Source organism: Mandrillus leucophaeus, unplaced genomic scaffold (genome assembly GCF_000951045.1).
Source record: "Mandrillus leucophaeus isolate KB7577 unplaced genomic scaffold, Mleu.le_1.0 Scaffold72, whole genome shotgun sequence".
Classification (NCBI taxonomy): Eukaryota; Metazoa; Chordata; class Mammalia; order Primates; family Cercopithecidae; genus Mandrillus; species Mandrillus leucophaeus.
The window spans coordinates 1,528,886-1,548,427 of NW_012107808.1; positions in this window are offsets into that span (position 1 = coordinate 1,528,886).

Consider the following 19,542-nt stretch of genomic DNA (forward strand, 5'->3'; position numbering starts at 1 on the left):
ATTTTGAAGGCATGGTACAATGTTAGGGAAAGCTTTTAGAGTATAATCCTGGACACCTTTATTTCTATTTCTTGTAAGTAATCAGGGGGTAACAGGAATGGGAATATATGTCTCCATCTTAATTTCTCTGGTTCTTTAGAAACCAGGTTTTTTCAAAGTAAATGCAAACATGTGGCTTACTGTCCATTTTCCCTGCTGTGTCTATGGATTTTTCCCTTAGAACTGAAATGGTGTGGGAAAATGCCTGCTGTGTTCTAGCTGAAAGCAGCAAAACACAGCTGTTGTTCAGCCAGCATATGTACATATAATATTTAATTTTGTGTTGTTGATAAGTAGCATCTATTTATTTTTAAGCAAGTACAACTTTGGTACTATGTGCATATAACAGGTGTATGAGGTTTGAGTGAATTATTATATTCATTTCTATGAGGATAATTTTGGTTTTCTCTTTGCTGCATTTGAGCACATAGCCACTAGTTCTTATCTTCCCTCTGAAGAGGTCAAATGTAATTGAGATTACATGAACAAGGATCCTTTCCACTCTCTTCTCCTCTCTTTTGTCCTGTAAATTTAACAAACCACAAAGCCTGTAGATAAGGCCTCAGCATGTTCTCCTAGATGTTATGGAGCAGAACTGAGGTCCGTTTGGCCAGCACAGTGAGACCAGATATCCACACCAAGGTTTGCCGTGGGAAATAGCCAGGTGTTTATTTGCAGGGCACCAACCAAGGAGGACCAGGTGGCTCTCATGCTTAAGTCCTGACCTCCCCGATGGCTTGTAGGTGAGGGTGTTTAAGAGCCGGGGTAAAATTCAGGAAAGCAAAAGTTACTGGCAAAATTATAAATCTATGCATGATGTTTGCACATTGGTTTTGGCCTAAAAAGATGGAGCATCTTAACGTGGGGGCCCATGGGTCATAGGAGAATTCCAACATTTTCTGATCTGCAGTTGTATAGGGTGGTGAAATTTTGTCTAAAGATTTGGAATCAGCAGAAAAGAATGCTAGTGAGGCTTGTGGGCCTGACCTCCTCCAGGCTCCTAAGGAAGTTAATTTAAAACAAAGTTAGAGTTCAGACTTCAGTTCTCCCTTATCTGAGGTCTATGAGGCAGCAGATTTGTTTGAGGGGGGAGTCCCATGACCCCCGTTTTGGATTCGATTGATTTGCTAGAGTGGCTCACAGAACTCAGGGACACACACTAGAAAGGACATTACAAAGGAGACAGATGAAGACATGCATAGGGCGAGGTATAGGAAATGGTGTGTGGAGCTTTCATGCCCTCCCCAGGTGCCGCCCTCCAGGGAATTCCAGGTGTGCAGCCGTCCTGAAGCTCTCTGAACCCAATGCTCTTGGGTGTTCATGAAAGCTTCGTCACATCAGCATTCCTTCCTCCACAATATAGGGCAGGACCTTCTCTCCGGCTTCTGATAAACCACTCAGGGACATATGCTATTGCTAGCAGTGGAGCTTGGCACCAAAGTCACTTGGCACCAAAGTATGTTAGTGGCGGTGAATCCTATGGGTCTGTAGCAACCTCCATTCTTGCCTCCTAAGAAGAAAGAATTTGACTGAGGAACATAAGGCAGAGGGAGAGACTGAGGCAAGTTTTAGGACAGGAGTGAAAGTTTAATTATAAAGCCTTAGAGCAGGAACAAAAGGAAGGAAAGTGTACTTGGAAGAGGCCCAGGCGGGTGACTTGAGACATCAAGTGCAGGGTTTGACCTTTGACTTGGGGTTTTATATGTTGGCATGCTGGGGTCTTGTGTCCCTTCTCCCCTGACTCTTCTCTTGAAGTGAGCTGCCCGCATGCACAGTGGACTGCCAGCACTTGGGAGGAGCCGCATTTGCAGTGTTTACTGGAGTTGTATACATGCTTCCTTGAGGCGTTCTCCCCTTACCAATGTCCCTAGCGGGCATTCTTCCCTTACAGTGTCCCTAGAAGGTCATATATCAGTTAAATGCTGCCATTGTGCCTCTTAGTGCTCATGCTCAAGCCCACTTACCCAACTCCTGAGATCTTATCAGAAAGCTGATCACCAGCTTCAGGTTTTTCTGTCTATGGAGAGACTGCCTTTCCTTGGTGCTGCCTGCAACCAATTATTCTTTTAGAGGGAGAGCTTAATAACTTCCTGATCATCACCTAATGTTTGTCGGACATTCCTGGTGGGAGTCGGGGGAGCTCTCTCCCACCCTGCTCATGTCCGACCAGCTACTTACTGTAACATGTAGATGTTATCTTTAGTTTCCACAGGGGAATCAAATATCTCTGACTATAACTTCCTTGCTTATTGTTTTAAGCTACTATTACCTTCTTGCTTATCAAGCTATTTATAGGGAAAACTCTAACTTTTTCCTCCACTCTCACACCACCAAAACAACCATCGTCAACACAGAAGACTTCTGTGACCAAATGTGTGGGAGTTTTCCCCACTCACCAAGCAGCAGACACCAACTGGGTGTCCTCCAATTCAGTTCCCATACTCTCTACCTGGAGATAGTGTCAGATCCCACAGGTTGGGCTCTCAGTCCCCAAGAATAACCCCCGACACAGAAACCGGTTGCAGGTGTGGGCCTCCAGAACTTGCTTCTCATCAACCGGCTTCAGGTTGAGGTTCCCACAACCCCGTCTTTGGATTCAATTGATTTGCTAGAGTGGCTCAAAGAACTCAGGGAAACACACTATAAAGGATATTACAAAGGTGACAGATGAAGACATGCATAGGGTGAGGTATAGGAAACGGGGTGTGGAGCTTCCATGCCCTCCCCAGCTGCCACCCTCCAGGGACTTCCAGGTGTTCAACTGTATTGAAGTTCTCTGAACCCAATGCTCTTCAGTTTTTATGGAAGCTTCATCACATCAGCATTCCTTTCTGCAGAATATAGGGCGGGACCTTCTCTCCAGAGGGTCTTAAGACCCACAATTAGAAAGGTAGGGGATGATTAGAGTCCTGCCTTTGTACAGGTGAAAGGAATGCAGGAGAAAACCAGAGAGATTCTGTTTCCCAAGGCCTAACAGCCAGCATTACAATAAAAGACTAACAATAGCCATGGGAGTTATGAGCCAGGAACCGTGCACAAAACCCAACATATATCATAACTCCACAAGTTACTTATTTGTTTCTCAAGGCTAGCTAGGCTTCTGAAATTATCCTTGAAGGAACTTAAGATTTTCCTTTACTTTCAAGCTTGGGGCAGTAGGGGAGGGGTGCACAGGCCCCTAAGAGGGGGTTCTTGCTCCGTCTGCGAGGTTCTTCCTTTCCATATTCACAGCTGCTTCTGGAATCAGAGGTCAATGGGACTTGGATCTGAAGAACTATAAAGCCTGAGGCAGATTCCCCAGTTGATGTCCAGTCTGCATATTAGATCATCTTCCTATGGCAATGTTTTCACTGTCTCCTTTCCTCTCTAGAAATGTTCTGGCTCCACTTTCCCTCAGGTTACTCAACTTGATTTTCTAGGCTAGGTTCAGTACACTCTCTTCCTACTCAACTCCAGACTTCAACTCATGGTCACAAACCTGGAAAACTAACCAACACAACCTTGAACAAATACTTAACATCTTTGAGCCCCATAAAGTGAAGATGCTAAATATGACGACCTTATATTCTTGCTGAATCATTAGGATTCCTCGTAGAAATCAGCAGCTAAGCTAAGACGTAGATCCAATTGACAATCTGATCACCAGTAGTGCATCTGAATATATTATTTTGGATGTTTTGTTTTTACTAACTTTTTTGAAAGTGGAAAATTTTAAATACATATACAAGTAGAGAGAATGGTGTAATTAGGGTACTAACTCCACCACTTCCATTTTTTCTTTGATTATTTGAAAGTAAATACCAAGCCACATCACCTATAATAATTAAATGTGTGTAATTAAGATACAAGATCTTTTAAAAACATAACCACAATACTGTCATCACACCTAAAAATATTTACTTAATATTATCAATTATCCAATCTTGCCTAACTCTCGGGGTATTTTTATTGCTACATTGAATGGAAATCTGCTTTGACAATAATGTGCCACCTGCACTGAAACTAGATCTATGCCACACCAGAAAACTCAGTTAATTCTTCCACTTAGAGTGTAAATATCAATGTTTTAGAGTCTGTAGTCTTTCAACATCCCACTGCTAAAAAAGCGAAGGCCCCAGAGTTTCAAAGAAGCTGTATGATTCCCAGAATAACCCATTTAAAGGGTTCCATGGCTATTTTTTGTTTGGTTTGTTGGTTCCTTTTTAAGAAACAAATATTATTAGAAGTTATAGAGCCAAGCCAAGACCAACAGAAATAAGGGATACTAATTGAAATAATTTCAGGAGGCCTACTTGGTGCTAAAATTCCATGATTTTAATGGAGATAGAGATTGTAGAAGAATAAAGCCAGTCCAAATTAGGGAAAAGAATGAATTAGAGGATGCTTTCTAAAACAAGTCATAAATTGGCTTTGCCAGGGGCTGAATCAAGCTGCAGACATGTCTTATTTGACTCAGTCACTTGATTCTTTCAATCATTCATACAGGAAATACTTCTTATGTTATAAGTTCTAATGATACAGCAGTGAATAAAATAAACCAAATGCCTGCCTCATGGAGCTTGCATTCTTATATAATTTGAATGCACAAGGTGGCTCATGAATGCCTTAGTGCTTTGCTTTCATTCTTCCTTTGTCTTTTAATTAAGAAGGTCTTTAGGGTATGCCTTTCCCAGCTGGGCCATGGGCCACATGACCACATAAACCTTTCTTGTTTTTCACCCTGGCCACCATATATATGAGTGTGTGTGTATATATATAATATATGTGTGTGTGTGTATATATATATATATATATATACACACACACACATACATATATATGCATTATATATACACACAGCATTTCAGTTTGTAGTACTCTGCTGCAGAGTTATTTTGCCTTCAGATAGATAGAATAATAATACTATCAATTCATCATTAACAATTTTTTAGAACAACTTTTCTATGCAACATGTAATGACTGAACCTCTAATTTATGTAAGATACTAGGCCTGAAGCCAGTAATACAGAGAGTACTAAGTCCTGCCCCATGATATCCTGGAGCTCTGGATCTAATGGGGAGACAGACCCATAAATACAGCTCACTAATTGTGTTAGGCCGTTCTTACATTGCTGTAAAGAAATACCTGAGGCTGGGTAATTGATAAAGTAAAGATGTTTAATTGGCCTACCGTTCTGAAGGCTGTACAGGAGGCATAAAGCCAGCATCTGCTCAGCTTCTACGGAGGCCTCAGGGAGTTTCCAATCATGATAGAAGATGAAGCAGGAGCAGGAGTATCACATGGTGAAAGAAGCAGCAAGAGAGAAAGAGTGCTGGGGAGCAGGTGCCACACACTTTTAAATGACCAGATCTCATGGAAACTCACTATCATAAAGACAGCACCAAGCCATGAGGAATCCACCCCCGTGATCCAAAGAAACACCTCCCACCAGGTTCCACCTCCAGCACTGAGGATTACAATTCACATGAGATTTGGGTGGGAACAAATCATAGCCAAACTATGTCACTAATGTCATGTGACAACCTCGGCATTAGAAGTACAGAAAGTAATGGGAGAAGGTGGAGGTTAATGTTTCCCAATACATGGAGGAAAAGGGTCAAGGCAACTTACAGAAAGTACACGTGTCCCCCAGGGCAGCACAAGAGATGGATATTATATTTATAGATTTATTATGAATAATTTAAAAGTGCACTTGATGAAAGTGAACTACCTTTCAGCAGACCTGTTTCCACAACTACATCATGTCCTCCCTTTTTCCATAAGATGGTGCAAACATAATTTCTAGATCTACTTTACTTCAGATAATTACAAATTTTAAATTAACAAGACCTAAACTTAAGATTTTTTTTCTTCAGGTCATTAATGCTCACTGGTATCAAATGACTATTTCTTCAAAAGGATAAGGAGCATTGCAAATACTGTAGTATCATATGTATGCTGATAACCTTTATTTAGAGCCAAAGTACAATTTCTCCTCCTAAAGATGCTTTGGCTTTACTGTTTAGCAAATATAAAAAGATCTTCGGCCAGTCACGGTGGCTCATGCCTGTAATCCCAGCACCTTGGAAGGCTGAGGCGGTCAGATCACGAGGTCAAGAGATGGAGACCCTCCTGGCCAACATGGTGAAACCCAGTCTCTACCAATAATACAAAATTTAGCTGGGCATGGTAGCACATGCCTATAGTCCCAGCTACTCAGAAGGCTAAGGCAGGAGAATCGCTTGAACCTGGGAGGCAGAGGTTGCAGTGAGCCGAGATCACACCACTTCACTCCTGCCTGGCGACAGAGCAAGACTGTCTCAAAAAAGAAAAAAAAGGGAGGGGGAATTCTCACAGTAGAATGAATATCACAAAATATTAGAGCTGAGTAGATTCCTGAAGGGATAAGTTCAGTCTCCTACTTCCAGATGAGACAATTCTTAAAGCATCCAGGAGAGCTGTAGATGTTTGAGGACATTCCAGTACATCAGTCTCAACATCATCCTCCCTTGTGGCCTCTGCAGGGCTTAATCAGAGTTGATGATGAGATTCATCCTCCCCTTACTGGCCACACACACTGGCTCCAATGCAACAACATTCATTCCTCTTCCACCCTCTCTAGAGAAAACAATATTGGACAGTATCTGTATTAGTCCATTCTCAAATTGTTATAAAGAACTACCTGAGATTGGGTAATTTATAAAGAAAGGAGGTTTAATTGGCTCACAGTTCTGTAGGTTATACAGGAAACATGACTGGAGAGGCTTCAGGAAACTTACAATCATGTCAGAAGGGGAAAAGGAAGCAGGCACATCCTACATGGCTGGAGGAGGAAGAAGAGAACAAAGGGGGAAGATGCTACACACTTTTATACAACCAGATTTTATAAGAACTCACTCACTATCGTGAGAACAGCAAGGGGGAAGTTCACCCCCATGATCAAATCACCTCCCACCAGGCTCCTCCTCCAACACTAGGAATTACAATTCGATGTGAGATTTGAGTGGAGACATGGAGCCAAACCATATCAGTATCCTCCCCAAGGAACACCTTACATGTTTGAAACCAGTTGTTTCCTATGGCCTTATCATGGAAAACATCTAAATGCAACTACGAACTTGAGTCTTAAACATTCCAGTTAGCTGGCTTTCAGTCCTTTTGCCTCTTGGACCATTATTCACCATGTGATCCCTACTCCCTAAGGGTTAGCAGAAATCCTCCCTTTTTCACCTAATGTAGCTCCCTTGTCACTTCTCCATGGATCTGCTGCAACACCTAAGCATTCTGTTTTGAAACAGGAAAGGGAATTTGGTCCTTTTATTCTAATAATTGCTTGATGAATATTTGAACAACCTAGATATAAACTCACACTAACTAGGAAGTTAGACAATTTGACAGGGAGAAACATTTGTTCATCCTTTTTAGATAGATAATGCTGTTTGCTCAAAATGGCTGCAAAGAAGTACGTCCATTAACTGGGAAACTCAAGCCTCCATCCATCGACCCGATGAATCTCCAGTTTCTATGGTTCCACTCCTGCCATATCAGATACCCAACTCTTCCTCCCTAGCTTTACTCTCACTCACCTAGGCTGCACTTTCCTTGCCTTGCACCTGCACAGTTGCCACTAAAGATCCCGCCTCTGCTTCATTCTCTCCACTGAAACTGGAGCAATCTGTCGGAAATCCAAATCTGACTATGCCATTCCCCTGTTTAAAATTAGTCCATTGTTCCATATGCAAACTTCTCAGCGCCGCACGTGGGATTCTTCAAGATGTGGCCTATTTCCATTTCGGGTTCACCTCCCAACACCTCTGTGATTTAAACCCCAGAGAAGCCAACCTACTTAGGTCCTCCAAACCCACGCTGGGATTTACACATCCCTCCCTTTCCACACCCTCCGCAGGACCCCTCCATACCTTTCTTCTCTCCACCTTCCTTGGGGTTTGGCCAGCCCTCTCCAACATAGGAAAACAGTAGAAGGTCACATTCTTTCACATTCTCACACTACAAAGCAAGATCCCCATCCTTCAGCCCCACCCACCCCCAGGTTCCTATTAACTCCCCTACTTCATGTGAGATGAGAAACAAGTGCTTCAAGTTTTTCTGCTCAGCTGCATTTCCATCCCCCACGCTTTTCCCTTATGCAAGCAATACACTACCCAGATAACAGAATAAAAGAACAACACAGAGGATAAGTTGCAACCGTTAAAAGATCTGATAACGTTCAATGTTCACAAACTCAGATCCACCATCTCTCCATTCCATGCAGTGTGGCTTTCTGCAATCCTGGCATCCTCATTGTAGTTCTGGCCAGCCTCTCCCTCTGCAATTCTGGCCTGACCCTCTGTAATTCTGATGGGACTCTTGCTCTGAGATCCTGGCCTCTCTCTCTCTGTGATCCTGGGCTGACTGTCTGTGATCCTTGTCAGCCTTCATATCACAGGGAGCAAGCTGCTTTGTCTCTCATGAAAGTTCTCGTGCCCAACTCTCATGTGATCTCAAAGAGGAAAGAGCTTTGTCTTCTCTGGTCCAACATTGCCCCCCACCACCCTAATTTCTTATCCCCAGTTCCAGCAGGACTGACAATGAAAATATCTACTTTCTCTTTGGGGGAAGCCCCATTATCACCCACAAGAATGTGGTCCTGAATTATAGTCCAAAAAGGAAAATAAAATTTCATCAGAGCAAAACGTTTGAACTCCAGTACATTTGTGGTTACTTAGTCTTGAATACTGTGACCAGGACATCAACTGTGCAGCAGGAAAAACTCTGATTCTGTCCTTTTACATGGTCTCCAGCTAGAAGTAAATGGAAAGCAGCCATGCATGCTTTGCCTTTAGCCATATGGCTCCTGGTACTCAGGCTCCGATAAGCAAACGCATGAACAAAAACATGCAGAGGCTTACTCTCCCCAAGAGCAAATCAAAATTGACCTGAATTCTGATGCATACACTGAGGAGCTAGGTTTACAGTTTGCAAATTCTTTGTGTTTTTAGCGAACTGTATTCTCTGCAAACTTCATTGCAACTTTTGGAATATTTATTTTCCCTGTGTTAGGATTCAAGATGATTTTAGTTTTCCCAAGAATAATAGGCGGCGTTTGCTTTACAACTGTAGAACAGACAGATTCATCGTGCTCAGGAGAAAATCTTCTCTCCCCCCAATAAAGCTGTGAGCACTCTGGCCTTTGGACATTCTCCAGCCCCTCCTCCTGCTGCTCTCTGCTTTGCTATCCTCCCACTTCAGCACCAAGGGCCTCCTTCCCATTGTTGAAGAACGCTAAGAAGCTAAAGTGATTCTCAGCACTAGAGCTTCACACACACTATTCCATCTGCCTGGAAAACAATCTCTCTCCATCCCACCCATTCATTCCCGAGTCTCCCAAACTCCTCCTGTCCTTCAAGCACCTCCAGGTGACCTTCTGAGGACTCCTCTCCAGCATCCCCAAGCAATGTTAGGACCACCTCTGGCCTCTGCAATGTTTACATCAGAGCTGATAACAGGATCGGCCTTCCTACTTAATAACTGCACACACTGGCTCTGATGTAAGACCATTCACTCCTCTTCCATCCTCCCTAGAGAGAGAAAATTGAACAGCATCCTCCCCCAGGAATTCTTTACATATTTGAAACCAGTTGTTTTCCTTGCACCATTCTTACATATGTCTGCGTTTCTTTATAACACAGGCAACGCTTGTCTTTCCAAACAGATTTCTGAGCTCCAGGGCTGCAGGAGCCACATTCTTCTCCTTTGCCTATCTTCAGTGCCTGGCCAAGTTCGCTTAATTAATATCTTTGAATGAAACAAAGAATTAATTTGGCCCCGATTTAAATTCTGAATTCTTTGGTAGATTAAACACACACACACACACACACACACACACACACACACAGATTTGTAAGCTATGAAATGGCAGGTTTTACCTTCTTCTAAGTGTACATATATTAAGTACACGTGAGGATTCTTTTCAGCCACAGAGCATTCTGTTACACTTAATTCACAGATGTAGTCTCCCTCTCAGTCTCCAGCCGAAAGGGACACAGATATTTCAATAAGTATTTCTGTCATTTCGGCTGCCTGACTCTCTCCCCAGCAACCCACACACTCCCCCTACTCTACAGTCGAATCTCACCTGCGTTTGACCTCCTCCATGAAACCCCCTGTTCCATTCAACCACATGTGTCCCCATCCTGGCTTGGACTTAAATTCCATAAACATTGTCTTTAAGGATATCGTCACACTCCACCATGCATTATCATCATCTGGATAATTATTTTTTCCTACTCATCAGCTTGTGAAGTTCTACTATGACACTTGAGACTGTGGGCAATGGGTAGTTTAAGAGAGGCATGATGTCATGAAAAGACAACAGATCTGGAGTAGGACCAACTTCACTTCGTCTGAAACAGACTCACGGTGCAACCTTAAAAAATGCTGTGAGCCTGCGCAGAGCTAGACTTCTTTACCCATAAATTCAGACTTTTCTGATCTACCTCATAGGACTGTGAAGGTTAAATGCAACATTAGTTGCCATGTGCAGGGTCACCATGAGCTCAAACATGGCTCTCCTGCTATTCTTGTTAACATTGGCAGGCAGAAAGGGAAGGTCAGGAAGATTGCTTCCTTTTTCCTGTTACTGGATGATAGTCATCTATGACTTGACTTTTGCAAAGATTTCTCTACTTTGAAGATAAAGACATTGTGTCCCCACACCACGATTTCCATTTTCAAAAACTTAAATTGTGGCTCAATTAGAATGTGATCATCACTACTTATACTCAAAAATTTATCGCTGCTACTAGTATAAAATAATAATTCCTCAAATTTGAACACCAGGCCACATCACAGTCTGCTGTTTATGGGAAACTTGACTCTAGCCACCATTTAAGTAACTGGTGCTTGAACCAATCTGCTAAGGACAGGGGGTCCTGTGATTTTTGCCTGAGACTCTCTTTCCATAATTCAGTCGGTAGGCCTAGGCCACTGGAAAAGCTACCAATGTTTGTTTGGGGATGACAAAAGATTGATTAACAACTTATGATTACAACTTCTGTATCCTAATCGGAAATTCTCTGTTTTTTTTTTTTTTCTTGCAATAAATTTTCTAATCTGAACATACTGAAAATTTGCCTTTATATTTCCCGGATGGAAATAATGCACAATGCTTATGCTTCTTTGTGTAACCATTAGACCTTTCTTGTCCTTTCCACTATGCACCAAAAAGCTATTTCTGGGATCCTTTACTCATGCTTCTCTGTTCTCTCTGCTTGGAATTCCATTCCGGGTTCAATATAAATATGTCTTTGACATGAAGATATACCTAATCTTTGCCTTGGCCATTTTAAATAGTTCTAAACCAATAGAATTAAAAATAAATTAATAAAAGAAATTATTCTATCATCAGATATATGTATATCCAGTCTCATAAAATTCTATGTGTGTCTTACAATATTTAGTCCCTGTTTGATTAAAAATTTTTGTGGACCCAGTTTGCCTTCCTCATATCACTAAAATAATATATATTGAGTACCCACTATTCCCCCAAAATACTTACCAAGCACCTTCTAAGAGGTCTTTTAGTAGATATCCAGTAAATATTTTTAAGTGAATGAATGTTTAGCCACACTATCCAATAAGGTAGCCACTAGCCACACTTAGCTACTCAAATTTAAATTAATTGACATCATATACAACAAAAAAATTCATCTTGTACCCCCATTTCAAGTGCTCAGTAGTGACAAGTGGCTAGCGACTACAGTATCAGAAAGCGTTGTTATGGGACACTTCATCACAGCAGAAAGCTCTACTGGGCAGTTCTGAATTCAGTACATGAATGAATAAATGTCTGAAAGGATGAATGAACAATCCATCAGGAGCCTCCCAAGCCACCCCCACTGCACCCTCTCTGACTTCAAGGATGGATTAAACTACATAATATTAACACTTCACCTAATTTGGAGATCAACTTCCACTTAGGGAAGTGTCACAGCTTGGATTATTTAAAAGGAGCTCAGGAAAGCAGTGAGCACATTCTGCAGGCGTGGCTGCTGCTATTCCACAGACCCATCAGCCACATTATGACAGAAGTGCTTTCCAGCTCCAATTTGTCTAATTCTCATCTGTTATATTAACAAAGAACGCCTGGCCAGAACATGTCACTCAGCTCCACAAAGAGCTATTTCCGTCTTCTCTCTTCTTCCAGAACTGCAAAGATTGATTTTAGGAAGATAATCATTTTTGTGTATTTCTGCACACAGGCTGGCTGCAGCTGTTCCCAAATGCAACATCAATACATGTTTTATGAGTCAGTTTTTTGTGGGGGTTTTTTGTTTTTTTTTTTTTTTTTTTTGGTAATGTGTGAAGCTAGTCATCTTGAGTACGACACAAAAAGCATTTGCCTTGAAATCTCAAGCGCTGTGTCCCATCACTCAATCTTGCTGTGAGCACAGATTTCCTTGAAATGTTTCTCATTGGGACTGAATGTGTTGAATCTCAATTTTGTATTTCAGCTCCATTCTACGATACAGCAGCATGAGAACGTGAGTAGCCTTCACAGTCGGGCTTCTGTCTTAGCCTGAGCCATTGAGACAACAAAACCTAAGACTTTATTTGGGATGTGCAAACCCAGGATAGAGAGGAAGAAGCGAAGTAAAGGCAAAGAAATCTGGGATGCCAGGTGCAGCGATGCATTGCCTTGTTGCTCCTTCCCCACAAGCCTTGAAGTTACAACAGGCAGCCCTAGGCTTGTCCAGGAAAATGACAACAAATATCTCTGTCTTGGGGTAGCACATTGGAGAAAGGCAGGAGGGGGAATAGCCCAGCTAGTTCCTTCCTATTTCTTGTTTCCATTGATCCATTTGCCACTTGGAGAGTTAACACCCTCCGAATTCCAGGTTGCACTGGACCCCTGAGCAGTAGCTCATGATACTTCCGGTAGTGGATGAAGCACTGCGTGCACAGTTGACCCTGCACACAGTGCCTTATCCACTACTGGAAGAAGACAGGCATCTCCCTGAAGATGGGCTTGGTGTGCAGGGCTTGTGAGACAGGCAGGCTGGGGACTTCCAGCTGTCTCATGGACCATCAGAGGTTGTTGATAAGCAGGTCTGGGAGGCGAGCTGTGCTTTAGAAGAAAGGAGACAGTCAGATAGTGAAGGGAACCCAAAGGGGCACAGGATTTCTTCATCCAGTACAGCTTCTCTGCTCGCATGCTTACAGGATTCATCTTCAGTCGTAGGAATTGTTATTTTTAAAAGGAAAACTATGTTCCTCTCCAGGCTCTTTAAAGTATGCTATCCTGATAGAAAAGGACTTACAGGTAAGCAAATCGTAGTCCTCAAATGTTGCATATATAAAAATTAATATTAAATAATTGGCGTGATAGACTTGAGATGAGATGTTAAATACCTTGCTTACTAAAAGTAAGTGCCCCCTCCAGCCAACCAGGAAAAGGGGCTCAAATGTTCTAATGCTTCTGTTGCCTCTGTGTACAACAAATAAATCATGTTTATGCAGTGATTAGTGAAGGAAATGAGCACGAGCAGTAGCACCAGAGCCTGAAAGGTGTTACTGGGGTTGCTCCTAAGGAGTCTGAGAGGCTCCCAGGAGCTGGGTTCCACTGAAACCTGGAGGTTCTTCATGCAGTATGCTGAGAACTCTAGATCATCTTCAGGTGGTGAGGCCCAGGGACTGTGGGGAGAGGAAATAATGAAGAATCTCACTTTCTAGAACCTGGGGTCAGGTGCCTCAGAGCCTCAAATAACTCTGAGGGTGAGGAAGATGAAGCTCAGTGTGTGCAGGGAAAAGAGGTCTGCATTCAGATGGGGGAAGTGTAGGAGCATTGTGCATTGTGGGGACAGCACCAGGGGACCCCAAAAACTATGGACTTCAGTAATCTGAGGACAATTTAATGAAGGGCCAATGGTATCCATCATGTCAAAGTGGTAAGAGGAACACTAAGATTGTTTGACAGAACATGGATGTGATCACATTTGTTTTGTCATTCTAGTTGCTGTGTAGAACATGGAACTGGAGAGGATTTTCTAGAAGGAAAGAAACAAGTTTACAGGGAGTTGCTATGAATCAAGTGAGGAGTCATGAGGGTCTTCACATTTGAGAAGCTCAGCTTACTCATCTGTAAAATCATATTAACATGTGCCTCAGAGTGAAGTTAAAAAATTAATTATTCAATGTCTTTACAGTTCCCAATCCATAGTAGTTTTGTTGACCAGACTTCAGTTGGTGCCCATGATGTACTCCTCCTGGAGTCATGTTGCTGTAGCACTCACACACTTGACTGTGGGTGGGACGTTCTACTTGCTTCTAACCAATGGAATACAGCAAAAGGAACAGATTTCACTTCCTTTGCAATGTTGTATAATACTGTAATGACTATCACACCAAAAAACTCTCTTTCCTCTTGGTTTTGAGAAAACAAGATGTCATATTGTGCACTGCCCTACAGACAGTTACATGGCAAAAAAAATTGAGGACAACCGGAAAGAAACTGAGGCCCTCAGTTCAGCAACCTGCAAGGATTTTAATGCTATCAGTAACCATCCAAGCCTATAAGTGGATCCTTCCCCAGTTGAGCCTCAGATGAGTACTCAGTTCTTGCTGACACCTAGTTTGCAACCTTAAAAAGGGCCCAATTAACCCATGCCCAGACTCCCACAGAAACTCTGAGATAATAAATGTCTGTGGCTTCCAGCTTCCAGGTTTGTGGTAATACTGTCACATAGCACATAGCAGTAGATAGCAGTTTCCCCACAAACTTAGTTCCCTCACTTTGCACTACCTACCCTGTCACAGCACTGAAATGCTAAGTGTAAGCATACTACTAAAACCATTCATTTCCTGCCTCTCTCTTTAAATATACTGATATGGTTTGGCTGTGTCCCCACCCAAATCTCATCTTGAATTGTAGCTCCCACAATTCCCATGTGTCCTGGGAAGAACCCAATGGGAGGTAATCAAATCCTGAGGGCGGGTCTTTTCTATGCTGTTCTTGGGATAATAAATAAGCCTCATGACATCTGATGTTCTAATAAAGTGAACTTCCCCTGTACAAGTTCTCTCTTTCCTGCCACCATGTAAGATGTGACTTGCTCCTCCTTCCCTCCACCATGATTGTGAGGCCTCCCCAACCATGTGGAACTGTGAATCCATTAAACCTCTTTTCTTTATAATTCACCCAGTCTTGGCTATGTCTTTATCAGCAGCATGAAAATGGACTAATACACCTACCTATAGAAGATCTTTAACTTTAAGCTTCCTAAGAATTTTAAAAGATGGGGGGAAAATTAGGGGAAGGGGGTAAAAAAAACACTAAATTTCATTTATACAATAAACTGCACAGTAGGCACTGGTCTACCCCTCAGTTATAGTCAATGACAAGCATCAGTATACACTGCCTAGGCTGTGAGTAACTACTGAAGTACATCTGCTGTCCGTGTCTAGGTTTCACCTCATTTTTACTAGTGACCTTTGTCTCCAGCATTTTTGCTTTGGCAACTTCTCAGCCTCACTGACGTCCCAGTTCTTTTCTCAGGGCTGAAACACAAACCACTTCCATTGCTCAGTTATATTTTTACTGCTATGCTGCAAGCACACAAAAATTGTTCAAGGAAGCTGGACTTCCTTGAGCATTCTCATCCAAATGCCTTCTGCTTGACTACTGTGTGTGTGTGTGTTGGGGGTAGGTAGGAGGGACATTACTGTCCTCCTTTTACCCTTGGCGAGAAGATAGGGTTCTGTCTGAATGACTCGCTTCTAGTACTGGATTTAATTTTTTTCCCTTATATCTCAATTTCAAATATCTCCTGAACTATAAAGGCTAGAAATAAATGCTCTTTTTCTGGCAACATCTCCCAGCTGGGAATAAGAAACCATTTCATGCTCACTAGACACAGTTTGTGCCTATGCTTTTTATATTCAAGATGAGGTGATATTTTCTAGGTTGCCAATTGTTTTCATTTTATACAACACAACCATTTAATTAGCTATAGTTTATCATGTCTACTTGGGAATGGAATAAGAATCAGAATTTCAAGTGAAGACTACAGCTGCCACCCTGGGTAAGATGAAGTATATCATAGTTACAATTAATCAAGGGTCTCACAAAGTGCTGGGCATTTAGCAGGTCGTATTGCATTTGACTCTTACTGAACTCTACAAGATGGTTTCTGCAATAATCCCATTTTACAAATAAAGAGGATATTTAGGCTTTTGTGAGCCTCCGCTGTAAAGGTAGAGCTGCTTCAAGTTGGCTTCAAATATCAAGCTCTTGCTCTGCAGAAAGAGGTGACTTGGACTCTCAAAGAGACACTGAGCCCCAGATAACCTGCATTCTCAATATGTTCTAGAGTTGTTCATGTTATTCTTTCTTCGAATCCAAATGTACCACTTTCTCCTCATGCTGTTTAACTATCTAATCACACAAAAATGTTATGAAAATTGATGGCTGTGTTTTTGCTTCAAGATATTTTAAAATCATCATGAAAATTGTTTTTTGGTAAATCTTTCTATGTTTATATGCAGGACTACACAAATGAAGGTGATAACCCATTTTCAGAATTAGTACGAGCAACTCCTCTCACATGCCTCTACTGCCTGCTCTTTTCTTTATTCTTAGCCTTTCTTTGAGAAATTTAGATCAATTTAAACTCATAAAAGATAAAAATCAGTAATAAAAATGTTTACTACCTATAAATGTCTATACTGGAATTAGTTCACTAAATGTTAATGAAATGGTACAACATTCTATTTCACAGAATATTTCAAATTTTTCATTACTGTCTTGTCTGACAAGATCCCTTCTGCCATTTTCAATTTGTATTTTAAAGCAAAAACCATGCATGTCCTGAAGTCACTGGCTCATTTGATGAGAACAACAGGGTGTAATTTGCAAACAAGTGGAGACCTTGATGAATGGGCTAGCTGAATGTCATGAGACCTCTCGACCACTGCAATTTCTGTCCCATGGTTCTTAGGAGTCACATAGAGTGCGGAAGGTAGGTCAATCCATGTCACTGTGACAGACAGGAGTGCCGATTGCCAATGCTTTTGAGTGCAAAAGAACAATGATGCATTCTCATTTTCTTGTGAAGGAGATCATGGGTGAGTGTATGTTGTGGCATGGAAACTGTGTCCACCAAACAATTCAATCCTGCTCCATCTGGGAAATTACCTTTATTAAAGCCAGTAGAATTAAAACATGTTCTATATAAAAGTTGCTTCAACCCCACTTAGGAACATCACAGAGCAGTAAGCAGCAGTGGAACTAGCTACCTTGCTCTGGAATAGAAGATTGCACACATCCCTGAATACCTGTCCCCAGGCAAGGTAGCAACATGGTTCTCAGGTACCTGTGATGGCTCCAGCCTGCATGATGTTGGAGAAGATATATTTATGGGACAAGATGCCAAAGGTCACCTACCCATGACTATGCTTGTTTCCTCATTGAAGAAATTGCAGCATGGAAAGGACGATTTCCAAGGTTGTACAGCCAGTTAAAGGCACAGTCAGATACAGGAAAAGCAGATCCCTGTTCTTGAGACTTGAATTGAAATACCCCAGATCTGGAAGAAAAGATTAAAGTAAGCTTTCAGCACTAATTCAGAGGTGGCCATATTTTGCCTATTGTACATAATGTAGCAGTGAACATAAGAGTGCAGATATCATACAAATATTTCTTTAAGATCCTGATTTCATGTCTATTAGTTATATACCCAGAAGTGGGATTTCTGGAATATATGGTAATTCTATTTTTATTTTTAAAGAACCTCCATACTGCTTTCCGTAATGGCTGAACCATTTTATATTTCCACCAACAGTGAACAAATTTTCCAATTTCTCCATATCCTTGCCAATTGTCCTAGTCTGTTTTGTGGTCCTATAACAGAATGTCTCAGGCTGAGTAATTAATAAAGAACAGAAATTTATGTCTCACAGTTCTGGAGGCTGGAAAGTCCAAGATCAGGTGCCAGCCTCTTGTGAGGGCCTTCTTTCTGCATCATCTTATTCTAGAAGGGCAAAGAGGTGGTGACAGAGAGAGAAAGAGGGGCCTGAGCTCATCCTTTTATAAGGAACCCACTCTCATGATAATGGCTTTCAACATCTCTTAAAGAGTCCATCTCCCAACACCTTCACAATAGGTATCACATTTTCAACACATGTACTTTGAGGGACACATTTAAACCATAGCACCATCTTTTGGTTTTTGTTTGTTTGTTTTTTGTTTTTTGTTTTTTGTTTTAGACTAGCCACCCTAATAGGTGTGAGATGCTATCTCATGATTTTGATTTGCATTTCCCTGATGATTAGTGATGTCCAACAATGGATAATGAACAATGAAAATGTGATGTATACATACAATGGGATATTATTCAGCTTTGAAAAAGAAGGGAATCTTATCACATGCAACAACATGGATGAACCTGGAAGACATTATGCCAAGTAAAATAAGCCAGTCACAGAAAGGCAAATACCATATAATTTCGACAGATAGGAGGCAGCCAAAACAGTCGAAGTCACAGAAGCAGAGAGTAGCATGGTGGTCGCTAGGGATTTGGGGGCAAATGAGGAGTTGCTGTTCAATGGATATAAAGTTTCATTTATACAAGATAACTAAGTTCTAGAGATCTGCTATTAATATTGTGCCTATAGTTAATAATACTATATTGTACACTTAAAAATGTGTTGAGAGTAAATCTCAAGTTAAGTGTTCTTACAAAAACAAAAAAGACTCTGGTTATCAAGATAGACATTAGTTTGTGCTAGAAACTTGTAATCCCTCTTCTGGTTGGAAAAAAATGGAAACATATATTAATGATTTACGCAGGAGGAGGGCAGGGGGCAGTTGGTAACATATTGTCCCTTTAGCTGCGTCAGAATTCCTGCAGAGCCCAAAGGGCTCACTTGATGTGGGTTGCTGTTTGCATTCTTGCTGGCAGAGCTGTCACTGCGCTCTGAGAGGCTGGAGGGTTGAGTGGAGGTGATGCCTAACTGCAGAAACCCGCTCTAAGGAAACACAGTAACATCTCCCATGCCCTCTTCAACTTCAAGGATAATAACCATGAACCTCAGGGCAAATCCCCTGTATGGGTCCTTGCAGTGCCTCAGAGGAACCACTGCTGAGCACTAAGTGGAGTTAAGTGGGGAAGGGAAGGAAATGGAAGCTTTCCTGCGGTTTGCCAGTCACTCGGTTATATATATTCCTTTATGGGAAATGGCTCTAAACATGGAAAGGATGCCAAGGTTTGATGCCTGACATCATTTCCTGTTTTCTACCAGTTTTTGTTTTGTCTTGCTTTAAAGCAGTCTGGATTTTGTTTTTCACTGTGCTTTGTCTTTCTTAGCCAACCAGGCAAGCTCAGTAATTAAAAGGCAGTAACAACTTGCAGATTCTTAAGTACTTTCACTGGCAGTATTTTGTGTGATTTTTATGACAATCGTGTGAAGTATGCATTTTGTCCACAATCAGATAAGGAAACAACAGCAGCTCAAAGATAAGAAGGTGA